General features: G+C 39.6%; 1 long non-coding RNA gene across 1 annotated transcript; it reads left to right on the forward strand.

Annotated features, from left to right (window-relative positions):
• The first annotated feature begins 5,613 nt into the window (after positions 1 to 5,613).
• On the forward strand, positions 5,614 to 7,833 carry LOC137784949 (uncharacterized). The gene is made up of 3 exons (XR_011077448.1): positions 5,614 to 5,689; positions 6,561 to 6,655; positions 7,450 to 7,833. It is a non-coding gene; the product is annotated as an uncharacterized lncRNA (long non-coding RNA).
• The last annotated feature ends 9,653 nt before the right edge of the window (positions 7,834 to 17,486 follow it).

Consider the following 17,486-nt stretch of genomic DNA (forward strand, 5'->3'; position numbering starts at 1 on the left):
TTCTTGATATAAAGCCCCTGTGAGTGCAAGTGTTTGTCGGCACTGGAGGAGATCATATTCACTCATCCAGCGCACACTTCCTCTTCCCTGCGTCTGTTCATTGTCAAACTACTGTCTGTTTATGATGCCTCTTATTTCCTAATTATAACCACAAATTTCATAGGAGGTCTGGTTGCTGCATTTAAGGCATTTACGCTTGACGACAGGGTGCTTTCTCCCCCGAGCGCCGTAGTCTGAACCTCAGCAGTTCTTCCTGCGTGAACCAGCGACCGAGCAACAAAAGACCAATCTGTTAGACCAATAAATGAGCAGTCAGGTGTATGTGTTTCTGTATGTGTGTGTGTGTGTGTGTGTGTGTGTGTGTGTGTGTGTGTGCGTGCATGCGTGTGTTCCCGACCAGTAAATGAACACTCTCTCTATCTCTCATCTATCAAAGGCTTGACACCAGGAGCAGCTGTGAAAGAGGGCACACACACACACACACACACACACACACACACACACACACACACACACACACACACACACACACACACACACTCTCTCTTGCTCTCTCTCTACTACTTTAGCAATTTGGGATAATTAGCCTACTATACAATGTCCGCCTGTGGTCCCCAGGGGTTCTGTGGGCTGTGTGTGTGTGTGTGTGTGTGTGTGTGTGTGTGTGTGAGTGCGTGTGTGAGGGGTGTTTCTGTGGGTGTCTGGTAAGGATCAGCTGTGTTAAGCGTCCCGTGACATCTAAACTACTAATTCATTGCTACATTAACGGCATTGATTAACATACGGCTTCAGACACACTTACACACACACACAATCCCACACACACACACACGTGCACACACACACACACACACACACACACACACACACACCTACACACTCGTGAACACACACGCACGCACGCACACATCTGGGGAAACCCTTGTAATGCCTTCAGCCGTTTTTCCAATTCTTGCAGCCTGCAACTGGGTTTTGTTAGTCTGTTAAAACACAAAAGACACAACCTGCAAAAAACTATACTCACATAAAAAAAGGATTTTAACAAAAAAACCTTTGGTACAATATAATATTCATATTTGTACATGTAAAGTATCATTGACTCTGTTCAAAGCTGTGGTGATTTACTAATACTTGACAGTGCTTTCACACCAAAGGCTAAGTTACCCAAATTACGCTCCACAACCCACATACCTCCTCACTACTCATCATCCTCAACAGTAACCGCAATTTCCGCTCCCGCCGTTTCTCATTCCAGTTCGCAGCTCCAAGTGACTGAAGCTAAAACTCTTCAATAACTCGTCACAAACGGTGCAAAGTCACTGCAACTGCTACTGAGTTTGTTCATTGTGTATATTGCCCATAATATGAGATAGTTTGAGATGTTTCTATGTTGTGTTTGTAATGACTTGTCTCCTGTTTGCTGCCTTTTTCTGCCGTCATTGAAAATGTGAACTGGTTGTTAATTGACTTATCTGGCTAAATAAAGGTCAAATGAATACAAAATAAAAATGTCCAACAGGATTTGGGGATTTAACAGGATGGAAAACAGAAAAAAACAAAAGTACACTTTGTGCATCTCTGAATTCCAGGACATATTTCTGATTCCTTTGGGGACATGCATTTGTATGGTATACAGGATGAAAGTTAGTGTAGAAATGTATACACCTTTCTGTATAAATGATGTCAGAGATCAGTGCGGCTGCTACATTAGAAAACTACTGGTTTGATCGTCTGAGGGTAAATAACCACGATGTTCATCTTCTAACTTGGTTTCCTTGTCCTCTGATATATTCTCCGATTTTTAGTGTTCTGTAACATTGAAGTGGAAAACACGGTAATGATAAAAAAATAAGTAATTGAGCCTGTTCAAGTTTAAAATGAGGACACAATACGAGATTCAACAGGTTATTGTACAGCAGTAGAAATAAGCAGTGAGAACGTTACTTAATTGAAAGTAGCACAAAAAAAGCCAATTCAAAAGCATAAAATTACAACTGAAATAGTAAAAATAAATGTGTTCATTACGCAGAACGGTCCTTTTCAGAATAATAGTATATCACTCGATCATCAGTGGTTTATTAATGTGTGAATAACTTTGTTGTAAAGGTGGAGCTCCTCTTGATATTCTGCTGCTTTACACACAATAATGTACTGTAATGTATTTGTTGATTTGTTTATTCTGTATTTAAAATTTAAATTTGACATGACATTACTCACATGAATGTAGAGTAAAACACACAATATTACACAGAAACACTCATGTAAATTAGTATATTGTACTCAAGTACAGTACTGAAGTAAATATATTGAGTTATTTTTTTGAGAAGTGAAGTTTAGAGGCACTTTGTCCTCAATGGAGACACTTAAGTGTCCTGAAAACTGAAGGATCTTCTGTTTGGTTTGTGTGTTGTTGTGTGTTGTTGTTGTGGCTGCAGACAAGCAGGAAATCATGATTGGAGAGCAGAAGAGAGCAAAAAACATCTGTGTGTGTGTTTTGTTTCAGAGCCAGTGACCGGGGAACACACACACACACACACATACACACACACACACACACACACACACACACACACACACACACACACACACACACACACACACACACACACACACACACACACACACACACACATACACACAAGATGGGAAGATAATGATGTATAACTGTCTCTCTCACTGCTGCTATTGAGCCTCAGTGTCCTACTGTGACAAGAGCCAGGTGCTGGTGGGAGAGCGAGAGAGAGAGAGGGAGAGAAAAAAACAGAGAGAGCGGCACAGACACAGAGAAAGAGAGAAATCAATAACATCTTGATTGGAGATGATTGCGCTCCTCTATCCCCCTCTTCCGTCTTTATGTCTAAGTGTGTGCATGATATTTTTTGCCATCATGATCTCCTCTTGTCTGCTCCTTCACAATCTATCCAACCCCCCTCACACACACACACACACACACACACACACGCACACACACACACACACACACACACACACACACACACACACACACACACACAAACACATGCACACGCACTAGCCCAAATAGCCACCATACAGTATATGCAGACTACAATACATATTGAAGAAGAAATTCTCTCTTGGAGCTTTTAAAATTGAAATGGGTCAAAATCAGTTTGATCTCCATCGCTTGTTGTGCTTATCTGGAATTCATTAATTACTAGTGTTTATCGATTTTTGTATAATCTCGGTCTTTCAGAGGGCGCCACTCTTCCTTATCGCACATATTACTGTTAATTTAGGAATGGGTTTCCCTTGAAATCCAGACTTTTGTTAAATTATTATAATTCTTATGATCTCACGAGACATAATATTGTTCACATATTTCATCCATATGTACAGAATTGACACAAAAGACAGTATTTGTACGTAATCTCCTCATTGCCTTCCGGTTTCCTTTGCTGTGCTGCAACAGTATTCCAGAATGGATTTCATCAGAAGTTTATCAATGTTTCTTTAAGCACCAGAACGTTTTTCTAAAAAGACGTGGGTGTGGCTTCTCCAGTCATGACGAGAACGCGAGTGTTTTCACATAAATCATTGTGCTCAGGGCTGGTACAGTATGTTTGCAGACTCAAGCAGAGACCACGCTAATTACTGAGTCATCTGCAGACACAAGGCATTTCTTCTGAGAAGGAGACCACATAACACTGAACCGGGTTTTACACTTCTCAATTTTTACATTGTTTAGGACATGTTTTGAAATCTGAAAAGCAGGGAATTCTATACTGTTTGGTGGACGTGTGTATAAATCCGGGCGTGACCTTTCCTCTTTGTCGCTCTCTGACCTTATTGCTCTGTCCACAGCCTATTGAGAAAAAGACAAATTAAGAGAGGACCATTGTTGCTTCCATTGACCCAACCATAAAGCCAACTATTTGCATTTCCTTCTCATCTTCTTTCTCTTCTTTCTAACTGCCTGTTTATTACCGCAGCTCCATCTCTCTGTTTGAGCTTATCTTCTCTCTCACTCTCTTTTTGACTCTCTCTCTCTCTCAAAGACAAGCTGAGACGGAGAGAGAAAAAAACAGACAATGATGGAGGTAAAGATGGAGCGAGGTCGGTAAACACAGATAGACTGACAGAAAAAAATAAGAGATAGGAAGACATGTCTGTGATCTCTGTGTGAAGCTGATCCCCGCTTGGCCCAATTCTTTATCTCTACACCTCTCCGTCCCTTTCACGTCCCTTTCAGTTTGTTTCCTTTTTTATTTTGTCATACATCCTGCTGATTAATTTTTGAACTGCCCATTGTAACTTAGAGACTAAAGTTCATACTTAGGTTATGACCCCTTTAGTAGTGTTTTTGCCGGATTTTCTCCAACTTTATCTCTTTTCTTTGTCACTTTTTTCATCCTCTCTGCAGGTAGTGATCCCTCTCCTGACATGCGCCTCTGCAGCCCATAATTACTGTCACGTTTGGTTCAAGATTAAAGAAAGAAGGGGTGAAATGATAAGCAATTGGGATGTGATGCGTATTTGATTATCTGTTCACCTCCAGTGCTCTTGATATTTTAATTCACTTTGGGAGCAGTGCAGTGCTTCCATTCAACAGTTTGACACCAGGTTGCCCGATGTGCAAAACCTTCGGCTGCTGTGTGGCTCCACTTAATGCCTATTTTTAAAAATACTGTACACTGTTGCAAATGAGCAAACTGTGGAGCGGCACAGAAACACAAACAACAACAACCAGTTGCCTCAATTTACGGTGCCTGCACTCTCAGCGTGTGCGAGTGAGGCGAGCAGAGTTGTTTCGAGCTTAAAAATGGGTAATTTCACCCTATTTCAGTGACATTTTGGAGGTGAACTACGCCTCAAACGTGATGCTACTGGCTGGAAGCTTTGAACTTTAGGCATTCAGGTTAGAGATTGCAGAATGACAAAATGAGATAGAACTTGATTAAAAAGAGGATGTCAAACTCTTGTACCACTGAAATTCGAGAAGGTAGTAAGGAAGGCAAAAAAAAAAATCTTCTCCAACATACACTCTAAAAAGCCCAACTTCAAATTTGTTGTCCTAACACATTTTTTTAAGTTGAGTCAACAAATATCGTTGAAAAAAGTTGAACTAACTCAAAATCTCAATTTTATTAATGAGGAGTGGAATCCACTGAAAATGTTAAGTTGAGAAAACTTAGTATTGTGAGTTGGGCATCTACTGAGGTAACTAAGACCACTGTGCATGTGTCAGTAAACACACAAACACACAAAAATAAAACATATATATATATATATATATATATATATATATATATATATATATATATATACTACTTTAATATTATATTTTAAATAATGAAATAAATATTAAAATATTTTCTTTAGCCCCTGTTTAAGATACATTGATTTGATAATACCATTGTTTCTTTATTATATTTTGATAGTTTTTCAGATCTCATTTGATTGACATGTACTTTTTACATCTTAATCTTAAACTGCTGAATGTCTGTTGACAATATATGTTCAATAAAGCGAGAGAGAAGAAAAAACCGCCAACTGCCATAAAAGAAGCAGAAGAAGAAGATAAAGAAGAAGAAGAAGAAGAAGAAGAGATTCAAATATCCGTCTACCACTGCGCATGCGCACTTCCGCATGAGAGAGCAATTTCGCGCCGGTCAACGGCAGCTCAAGTGTTTCTGCAGAATGCCGTTTACGTCCCGCACCACTTAACCAGGTAAGACTGTGTATGTTCAGTGCGTTAGCTAACGAGCTAGTCAGATAACCTGTTGATTTTTAATGCCAAAGTTAACATTACGAAGTTTATAACGTGACAGACACCAGCCTACTTTTCACGTGTTCATAACGTCATGTGTAATTTTACGATAACGACCCGCTTGTGTTAGCTAGGTTAGCTAACATGTTGCTGCAGTGCTTCGCAGTACTTTAGCGTTGGTGGCGTCGGGACTGCTTCTAGATTAGAGGCTCTAGTTCACTCTTTAGTTACCCGCGCGTAGCATTCAGGGGCACTAGATAGCGACCAGGACCTGGACGGTCGTGCCGTTGGCACCTGTTCGCCCGCAGGGACCACGCGAGTCGCCCGCGAGGCATGTTGTAAGAATAGAACACATTTTGAGCTTCGTCAAAAATATATTTGTTTTTATCAACCGACCTGTCTACATGGTCGCGTTACAACTCTTCTCTGTAACGCCATGCACACAGACACGGGCGGGCACACAGGTGAACACCTAGTGGACAGAGAGAGCAGCGAAAAATACGTTGCGTGCTTTTTACAATGAGATTTGCAGCTATCACTTTTAAAGCAGTAAATGTATTGCTGCAGCGTGGAGCTCCATGAATGGACGTTTCTCTCTTGAGACCCTGCAGTGACAAAGCCTGCACACTTTGTGGTTGACATTAAATTGAAGTTAAAGTTGCATCATTGTTTCTTTTATATGCAAACTGTTTTGTATGTTTCTAAAAGTGCAACTCTGCAAATAATAAGTGGATTTAGTGATATTGTGTTGTCCAAGTTTAATTTTTTGTGTCATTCTCCAAATTTATTTTGTATTATGTCAAATTTTTAATCTTCAATTTGTATTTTTCAGATGACAGATGTCCTTGCCCACAAAGTGTACAGCTCTGCGAGGTCTACCTTTTCATTGTGAAGGAGAAGCCGGACGGCTTGCTAAAGACATGTCTGGTAAGACCAATTTGTCATTAAGGTTGCACATTGAGCAAGAACACACTAATGCAAACTTTCATCAAACCCTCATTTCTACTTCACTGTTACTTTGTTAATCCATCTAAATTTTTAATAAGTGTAACTTTTATAGTTTTTAATTTTATGTAATATCGCCAATACTGGCAATGTTACTGTAGGTTACAAGTGAGTGTAATGCCTGCATCACATGCATTTTGTAACAGCAATTCTCCTTCAAATTTACATTTATAATTCCAAGCCCAAATTGGTCATGGGTTTTGAGAATGATGCATATACACATTTTGTCAGTATTTAAATTACAAAGTTATTCTGCCAGTACATTTTCAAAGTTGAAGTACACTTTTGTTGAGCTAATCTTTTTGAGAAAATAAAACAAAAACCTTTACATCAACACCCTTTGCCGCTAATACTCTTTAGGGTGAGAATCTGTCAGATTTGGAATAGTAATGTCCATTGTTTTATAGCAGATTTGTTCCAGTTTAGGTTTTTGTCACTTATTAAATTAAAGGGAGCCTGTACCATGAGAGCAAATGTTTCCCTGTCTTTTGCTCAATTTATTTAATTTAACAGACTATGACGATTTAAATACTATAATACTAATGTGTAGGAGGTGACTCTTGTATGAAAGTTTTATATTTTAGTTTTCAAAATCTGCATGAAAATGTATTTTGGCTTTTAAATTGTATTGTTACAGAGTGATGAAGGAAAAAAAGATGAACACTTAAGAGGCGGTGAATATTTATTATTGTCTCTGTATTCTTGTTTTTGTGTAGAATACAGACCCGAAGGAATCTTATGTGAAAGAAGTTGAACTGGGACTACTTGCTGAAGATGACGTTGGGACGGTCCGCTCAAGTCTAACAACACTAAGCATCGCCCTGATTATTGAGAAACGGATTGTCATGGATGATATATGCGACATCCCAACTGCATTTGCCCTTTTGTTTGGACTCATCTATGCTCTCAACCTGGAGTATCCGAAAGACATGAGGTACACCTTCGAAGTAATTCAAAGTTGTTCATGAACCTTGGTACCCAGTGCTCTGCCCGGGTTCGGTCCTTAAAAAGCAGTTTGCTCAAGTAGCCTGCCATATGTAAACCCCACCTATGGTCTTGGCTGGATTTTGAGGGGGGTAAGAGTTCAGGTTGCAGTTGTCTTGTTACAGACAATACATTTTTTTTATGTCCATTCATTGTAAAAACAATATAACTATGTCCCACTGCTGATAGTGTACAGTGCCCATAATGATAAACTGATATTGGAATCAGCATTGGTACTGTGTATGTTAAGAAAGCATAACTTGTACTAAATTGTTTTTTGCATCTTAACAGTATTTAAGATATTGCAGTTTTAAACAGTAACTGGATGGATAGATGCATGGATAGGATAGGTTTTTAAGCCATTGTATACCTCCCACCAATGCCATTGTCCTTCTGTGTTTTATATATGTTCCATCATATACAATGTCCCAAAGCTTGTATCAAGGCCTTGCTTTTGGATTTCATTTTTTATTTTTTTTGCAGCCATTTGGATTTTATGTCGATGTTTAAGTGTTGACACCTGGAATTTGTATAGTTATGCAAACAAATGTTTACTTGTTAATAAACATTTTGTGTTTGAAGAAGTTTGTTTTGTTTAACTGTTGACTTTTCCAAAGAAAATGGTGTACATTTTTAATTTATTTAAATAAAGGCAACGTTGCAAAGAATTGAGTGTACTCAACTAATGGGCAGTGAAATTTAGTAACGACACTTTAAGTTTGAAGTAAGTTTTCTCAACAATAAATTTAAAGTTATGTTGATTTATGTTTTCAATTTACAAGAACACACAATTTCAAGTTTCTCCAACTTAATATTTTAAGTGTTCTGAACTTAAGTACATGAGTAGATGTGACTATCAAATTAAGTAGTGGTAACTTAAATACATAAGTAGGTCTGACTAGTAATGTTACGTTTGACAAACTTAAGATAGCACTTTGAGTGAACTTCTTATTATAAGTTGACACAACTTAGTTGAGTGAACTCAAAAAGGCTTTGCAGCTGGTTGCCTCACTTTTTTAAGTTGACTCAACTTTTTTTTTTTTAGAGTGTACTGCACATGGAATTATTACATTTATTTTTATAATTGGGTCGATCTGTCATTCCTAGAAATAAATATATGATTTTCAGTTAGCTGTATTAAGCAAGAGTGCTTGGTCGAGGGCACCACATCAGTAGTTACTAGGTTTATCTGTTGTTTTGTGCAGAGCAGGTTGTGTGTAGTGCGTTTTTAAAGCTTTTTAGCCGATAATTATTTTATGGAAGTGTTAAAAAGGAAACTATATCCGTACAATGACCTGAAACTTCTTTCTTCGTCGCCATTGTTCTCTATCTGCCTTGTTTGTCAGGCAGTATGTCCCAACACTCTGCAGGGATTTCACAAAGTGCTGATCAGGACCAAAGAAAAGAGAGGAGAGAGGAGAGGAGAGAAGAGAGAAGGAAGACAAGGAAGAGGCAGACGAGTTGTCTCGTCCCATCTTCAAAGACGTCCCACATGATGAAGTCAGACTCTTCATCCCACTGATACGTTAGCCGTGTGAATGTGTGTGTGTGGTTAAATGATAGATCAGCACAAACACCTTCCTGCTTGTACCCGGCACCCTCCTCCACCTCTGTGTTTGACCTTGTTGCTGCAGAGCCTGAGGGGGGGATGGGGATGAGGAAGAGAGTGATTGGGGTTGACGGTCAAATCTCCTTCTGTTAACGAGCTGTCATCTGCAGACTGGAGTTCCCACACATCCAAACAGACCTCGGGTTTCATAAGCTGCTGACCTGCTATTCACGCGGACCCATAATGAGTTGATTTATACATATATATATATATATATATGTATTTGTAGATATACAAGTATATATCCTTAAGGTTTGAACTTTGAAGTTCCAGGACAGCTTTTGTAAAAACTATTCACACATGTTCGTTCACTATCCAATACACACACACGCACACGTATACAGACGTGCACACACGCAGGCACACACACACACACACACACACACACACACACACACACACACACACACACACACACACACACACACACACACACATATACACACAGCTGTCCTTAGGGTCACAATTTTGACCTTATGACATTCATGGTCAGAGGTCTCGGCCAATCAAGAGTCTAAATGTGAACAGAAGGGGCAATGGACTCCCTCGACTGTTCATTACAGCCCACTCTCTCTTACTCTTTGTGTGTGTGTGTGTGTGTGTGCGTGCGTGTGTGTGCGTGTGTGTGTGTGTTTGAGTCAGCAGGTCAAGAGCCTTTCCATTGGCCCCATAGAGACACAGTGAATAGACTCTAATGACTGATTTTATCCTTTCACCCCCCTCTCTGTGTGTCTTTCTCTCAACGTCAAAGGCGAAATCAGAGTCAGAGTCATGAGTTGCAGGATGGGATTCAAACACTCACAGTCGACTCAATCTGACCTTGAATGCCTCAGGTTGCAAAACAGGTATGCTCCTGCAAAAGCTCTCAACAATGCATCTATTCTGTACATTTATCAATACGCAAAAGCCACTGAGGGACAAAACAAAAAGCTGAGATCTTCTGCTTGTTAAAGCATCCGTCAGTCTTTGCAACAAAAATCCTGTAAAACGTGGTTGCTGTCTGATGGAGGCGTTTGGTACAGCGGCGTCTTTCTCAGCACCGTTTCCACTGCACATCAAGAGGCCACTGTATCATCAGCTGTTTGTTTCTCTAGTTACTGTCCTACCGAGTTGTCATCCTCGCCTGGTAATGATCTTCGGCTTTTATTTTCCAAGCTGAGGTCTATTAGTTCTCTATTTAAAACCCCAATGGGGGAGGAGACCTCTGTGTGTGCAGCTATCAGCAGGGAGCACATCGGAGACTCTGCAGGTCTGACGGTCGCTGATAAGAGCTGCATCATGATTAACACACAGACACAGACACACACGACACACACACACACACACACACACACACACACACACACACACACACACACAGAAAGAGAGAGGGCTGGTGGTAGTAGTCTATTGTTGAAGGAACAACAGACGTCTGGGTGAGGGCTGATAATCGACCATCAAACCAGATTTTACAAAGCATTGTCGAGGAAAGCGTGACAACGTGGAAGAACGTTCACATGCTGTACTTGACAGAAATATCAACTGAATAAAAACATCATATCACATACTGTAGTAAAATCACACAGTAAAATCACATCGCTTCTTCCTGTTTGGTCACATTAAACAGATTTCACACATTAAATACAGAGTTATTAGGAAACATGATCATAGCTATACTGATGTTGTCTGAAAATCAGACAAACTTGCTATTTTCTTCTAGCTTGTCTCTTTGAAATTAGATGTAGGCCAACAACTTATTTGTTATGAAACCTACATTTAGGTTTCATGTTATTTTTGCCAGGATTATGTTTGGTGGTAACATTTCCTCTAATTTGTATCTTTCCCTAATTTCTTTCCCTAATCTGTATCAAGTGTTGTAATAACCTAAACATACTCATTAAAATGTCTCGGGTTTAGTCGCAATGAGTGAATAATGGAGTGAAAATGAACAAATTACAATGGACATTTTTGTAGTCAACATTGTGGGACTTGAAATATCTGTTAATCAACAACTCTTCATCATTATTTTAAATAAAAAACAATCATAATTGAGGTGGCTGTTGCAAAGTAACACAATTTCTAGAGACAGAGTTTATTTCCCTTTGTTTCACTTTAACTGTTAAGGATATTGAAGATGTGGGCAGGGATTCATAAATCTGGAATAAATAGAGCCGTGGTTTATTAATATTTGAAACGTTAAATTCATACTCTGTGGTAAGGCTTTCCTGTAGTTGCACCCTTCAGACAATGTCAACAAAGTGTTGAAGGTGGGAAGGGAGAAAATACAAAGGGCAGAATGATTTTGGTTGTTTAAGTTGACTTTTGAAGGCCAGAATTTAGTTAACTGGTCCACAAAGCCTTCTGTTAATTGAACAGACCTGAGCTGACTTAACTTGACTTCCACTGAGCTTTACGTGACAAAGTTAAATCACTCTGGGCTGAGATACTGCAACAAAGAATAAAAGCCCTCCAAAGTGCTCGACCCTAAGACCATTAAAGCATGTCTTTCTAAAACGTCCCTGTCATTTATTCCTCATTTATCCTCTGATCCCCTCTTCTGTTGTCTTGACTCCTCCAGACTCTGTTCGCCGCTCTGTTGGACTACGTTTTTCTAATTTATCCCTTCCTCCTCCTCCTCCTCCTCCTCCTCCTCCTCCTCCCTTCAGTCCTGTCCTGGGCCCCTTGTGTCGTGGAAATCCTTTGTTCCCCCTGCGTCCTATAACACATTGCACACACACAAGAAGACAGATGGAGTGAGTCAGTCTATTCCAGTAGTCTCAACAAACAATGATAGTCTTTTGTTGGAGAGTTGTCTAACAAATTGGGAGAGTGAGCAGAGACATATCTCAGTAAAAATAAATATATAAATATATATCTATATGCACAGTATTGTACTAAACTTCCAGTATGTTCAGAAACTGGAGAAAAAATAATTCCAAAAAGTCATAGGGTAAAGAAATTAACTGAATCACCCTGATGAAAAAACATTATGATTAAATAAAGATAAAACTTTTGGGGATATAATAATAACATCAAAGCCTCATATCCCTTATCATTAATTTGGTCTTTCATTGAAACACCTTCGGTGTGGTCTGTGTGGTATCTGGCGATTACACACATAACTTCTGCCTTTTATCTTGGTCTGAGACGAAGGCAGACCGAGATATGATCCACTTCTCCTCCACTGGTATAACTCAATGGAATAACTGCAAGGCTTTGCAACTCTGTGACACTGGAATCAGCAGTATCCCAGAGAGGGAAGGTTCACTGGAAATGAGGAACAAGTGATTGAGACGGCTTGGCCGACGCATGTGTTCGTGTATTTGTGCCAAACTTCTATATGATATTCTCTGCTGATCCGTTTACGGTCTTAGCTGACCAAGAAATTCCTGTGCAATAATCCACCCGCAATAGAGAATATAGGATTAAAATTCGATATAAATAAATTGACATTGACGACAGAATACGATACAGGTCCATCATTTGTGTGGATGAGTCACTTTTAAAACACCATGCAGGTCCCGAAATGATGTTATGATCTTCTCTATCCTGACAAAGACGTCCTGGTTTAAGGTTTTGCACGTGAACCTGCGGGACTTTTTGTTCACTTAATTCCTCATTTGACGAAAAACGTATATGTGTATATAAAGCTGGGGAAAAAACTTTAAAATGCAATTTTCATAAAAGGTAGATGTCAGCACTAACCTTAATGGCAAATGAATTGCATTTTCTGTGACTGCTTCACAATAAAAGCCACCCTGTTATTGGGCAGTTAAATGTTTTTAATATGAGTTTGCAGCAGCAGTAGGACATGTTTAGTTTGCTTTTAATTTACATTTAATACAATTTTGATGCAGCTGCAGGAGCAGTAAACATTGAGGCAGTTATCAAACAGAACACATTACACTCTTACATGCATGCATCGTTTGCTGTAAATCCCCTGTGTGTAGCTCAGCAGGTATCCAGTTAGTGCAGGAAAGGCGGACCCGGCAACTCCCCAAGAAAAACTATTATTTAGAGCTAAATGATTGAATGGAAATACATTTACTGGCTGCAGTGAAAGAAAATCCAACCATAGGTAGTATCCAAAACATGACATGCTAAGGATTCAACTGTAGTTTTTGATTTTACATGACTGTGTACACATGACCAGAAAATGTCTGTATCTCCTGTGACTGTTTGAATCAAATCAGCTGTCAGTCGGCTCTCAAATCATCAGGTGCAGGACTTAGATCCTATCTTTCTGTTGACGGTGCTTTGTGCTGAAAAGGGATGTGCCAAATTAGCATATGAGGAGGTATGTGAGCTGCTGATATGAACTGACCTGATTTGAGCATTTTGTCTGCGATCACAGAGCTCCCTGGAGGTTTAGCGAAAGACATATTTTCCTTTGTAAAACGGCTGATATTTGTGTTAGCTCCGGAGTAGCGTCACTTGTTCATGCATCAAGTTTCTTCACTGCTTGAATAGAAATGGCTTCTATTGTGTAAAATTAATAAGAAGACAGGCCTAACTACATCAGGTCTCTTGTTTTGGTCCCAAACAACTCAGATCATATAATCTACAATACAGATTATAACAACCTCTGAAACACCCACAGCAGTGAAGCGTAAAATGAGGCAGATTTTTAATAACAAGTTTTCAACCTCCCTAATTCACTGTGGCCTGATTACAAATATACAGATTGTATTAATGTCTTACTGTCATCATGAGCAAACCCTCACACTTTCATTTGAGAGAGCGAGGATAGTAATTAGTCCAAAAATCAATACGGAGAATAGAAAAAGAAAAAAAAAAGCAGAACAAAGCCAGCCTTGTGCCCACAGTGTTTCATTAGGGAACGCCACAACTGCAAACATACTGTTGCGCGCACAAACACAACAACAGCTTAACAAGATAGCGCAGGAGGTTTAACAAGCAGGTTACTTCCTTGCCTTTCGGGCTGATAAAAATGTTTGTTTCCATGGCAACAATGCATTGTTATTTCACAATCCAATCTTAACTGTCACCCCTTCAACTTTTTTTTCCGCGTCTCCTATTTCCCTGCTCCTTCCATCACAGCATCCCCTGCTTTTTTATCCTTAGGTGTTTATCCTTTTATCTTGACCTGCATCTCTGTCTCCTCCTCCTTCTTTCTCTCATCTCTCCATCCTCGCCCTCTTTCACCATGTTTCACTCTCTCCGCTTCTCTTTTCCTCTACCCATCTCTACTTCCTTCATTATAGAGCTAAGAGGATTTGGTGGTGGCGGTGTGTGTGTGTGTGTGTGTGTCTGTGTGTGACTATGTCCCTAGACCCAATTAACCCCCTGAATCTCTTCTCTCTGCTGAGTTGTTGCACAAAATGAGAGACAATTTAAATAACTAGCTTTAGGTGTGACGTTTCCATGTTTTCAAATGAAGGCTTAATTGTCCGAGGTCACGGGAGGAGCATCATACCAATCGTCTTTCCCTCACAAGAGGGTTAACGTGTTGACACAGATGAGACCTGAGCGAAAATAGATCTTCATGTGGCTTCAAATCAGAGGCGGATTGCTTCACAAATATCACAGTTTGATATCTTTTCATCACAAGAACATCACTGCCAATCAAAACTGGCTTTGCTTTGCTTGTTACCCCCTCTAATTTTAGCAGATTTTCAGTTACTCATCTTATTCCCTTTGAATTTTCAAGAGGTGACATCGACTACACTTGACTAACTTTGTGAAAAGCAGCCTTTGAAGATAACTTCGTTTACACAACAGCAGGGAGGGTAAATGTATCACTAGTGCTCCTACTGGAATATTATTTAAAGGCACGCATTCAAGTAGAATAACTCCATAATAATGGAAATGTGTATTAAATCTCGGTAGAGCAAGACGTTTGTATCAGTACAGGAATATTGGTTTGATAGTAAATAAAATCACTGTCATTTTATAGTTTTATACATATTCTTTTTTCAATATGTATATCTCAACATGTCAATATGACGTCTTGCATTTTCTCGCTGACTCTTAATTTTTTCCTCAAAATCTCTGTGGATTTTTAAAGCATGTTTGGGTTTACGTTTTGTATTGTCACTTTCTGTACTGAATGTTCGAGGCTAAATTCATTGATTTGAAATAGCATAAAAGAAAAAACTTCCTGGAACTTCCTGGAAAAATATCCACAGATTTGAAATGTTACAGGACCAAAATATTAGCAAATGATGATTAATTCACCAGATGAACTGACACAAAAACTCCCACAAATTATACATTAATATCTTTAGCTGCTAAAAGATAATAGATTCAGTTGGACTATTGATGTAGTCACCAGTGTGTTCATGGCATCAAGTCCCATGCTGCAGTGCCTTTTGAGGTAGTGGTCACATTTGGGATTGCAAGTCATGTGATCAACGCTGCCCCATGGAATTGTTTTCCATACACAATAAAGTGCTGTAACTAAAAAGGCTTAGTTTAGTTTTCTAAGAACAAAATTAAATTAGAAAAAGTTCAGCTTTTTTTTTTTTAGCTGTTTGAGTTTTTTGCAAGTCTTATTGGAATGGATGAAGCACTGTTTTCAAACAAGAAATCCTGTGATCTTAATAAATCCGTTTGTAAAACATTGGAAACCATGGGCAGGTGTCCATGTTGTAAGGATGTTGGCTGTCTGTGATCGCTTTCAGCTTTTCATCACGGTCAAAAATGCACTGCAGCGTCAGATTTGCTGCCCTGGTCTGCTGGGATTTTTCTAATTGTGACTAATATTGTGCACGCTAGCCCTAATGTGTCCATTGTTCAAAATTTCAATTGTGTTTGAGTACTTTGATACTGTAAGGTGAGTGAGGACATTTCTACAGGACTGTACACACACACACACACACACACACACGCACACACACACGCACGCGCAATTACAGGGGTCTTGGGGCTATTGAAGGTATCAGGTGTAAGCCAGCTGTGAACACAGACTGGTTAATAAGCTGCCTTTGTTTGAATTAATGACTCATAAACCTGTCTATCCATCTATCCATCTATCTGTCAGTGAACATGTGTTGCCCCAGACTTGGGTTCAAAAGGGTGGGTTTCAATCCCAGAAAGGAATAATAAACATCAGTGCAAGTTAAGAATGATTGTTAAATAGAAAGGTGCCCTCAGTACAGTTCACATTACCACCAGGTGTGTCCTCAATGAACACTGCTGTATTGAATGACCGCAACCCACCTGCACAGGATAACTGTACCTACTGCCGCCGTGTTAAGGCTGAGTGTTGGCAACGCACTCAACTGCACGTGTACTTCCGCTAGCTGATGTCCGAACACAACGTCCAAAACAATACAAGTTTGCAAACTGTTTTCCAACCTTGCGAATACAGTCCATGGTTTTCCTCCACTGTGTCTCGGGCCGCAGAGCAGCTGCTGGGGTCTGGCAATGCACTCATCTGTGTTATTACTAGCGGGCCTTAACAGCCGGGGGCCGGTTAAGAGTAGTGAGTGAGGAGTCAGCAGGCAGTCAATGGCAGTATCAAACAGGCAATAAAAGTGAGTAACTGCAACCATGAGAGGTCCTTGAGCATGCAGCCATAACTGGGCACCCAAAATATGATGCAGTTTGCTGCAGCAGAATGCCAGATTAGCCATGGACAGACACAAAGGTGAACTCTCAATCACTCACTCACTCACTCACTCACTCACTCACCTACGCATGCACACACGCAAGCAAGTTACCGCATGATTCTCTGGCGAAGATAATAAGCTTTGTTCTGTAAGACTTAGTATGTTGTAGGTATAGAAACAGTCCAACATTTGCACAAAACTTTGGCATGCAATTTTATTTAAATGTTAAAGTTTGATGACATTTTTACAATAGTAAGCTGTTATTACCTGTTAATGGCTTTTCTTGGTCTTTAAACTCTCAATGTGTGGCAGCTACAGTATATTGTATTGGGAGAAGAATATGCCAGTGATGTCGTAAGACGTTAAGATCGCTATGTAATGGCAAATTCAGTTGCGGGTAAAGAGATAAAATGACATTGCAGAGAGCTTAGAAACACAAAATCCAAGAAACATAGTTATCCTAGACAGTCCAGAGACTTTAATCATTGAAATGTGAACAGATTGTTCAAAACGGATCCTTACTGCTGTTTCAAAATGTTCGTACAGTTTAGAGTGATGCAATTTGCTGCTTTTCATACTTCACTCTGACTGAGAGCTATATTTTACC

This window comes from Clinocottus analis, unplaced genomic scaffold (genome assembly GCF_023055335.1).
Source record: "Clinocottus analis isolate CAN_PGR_092001 unplaced genomic scaffold, fCliAna1.0.p SCAF_14, whole genome shotgun sequence".
NCBI lineage: Eukaryota > Metazoa > Chordata > Actinopteri > Perciformes > Cottidae > Clinocottus > Clinocottus analis.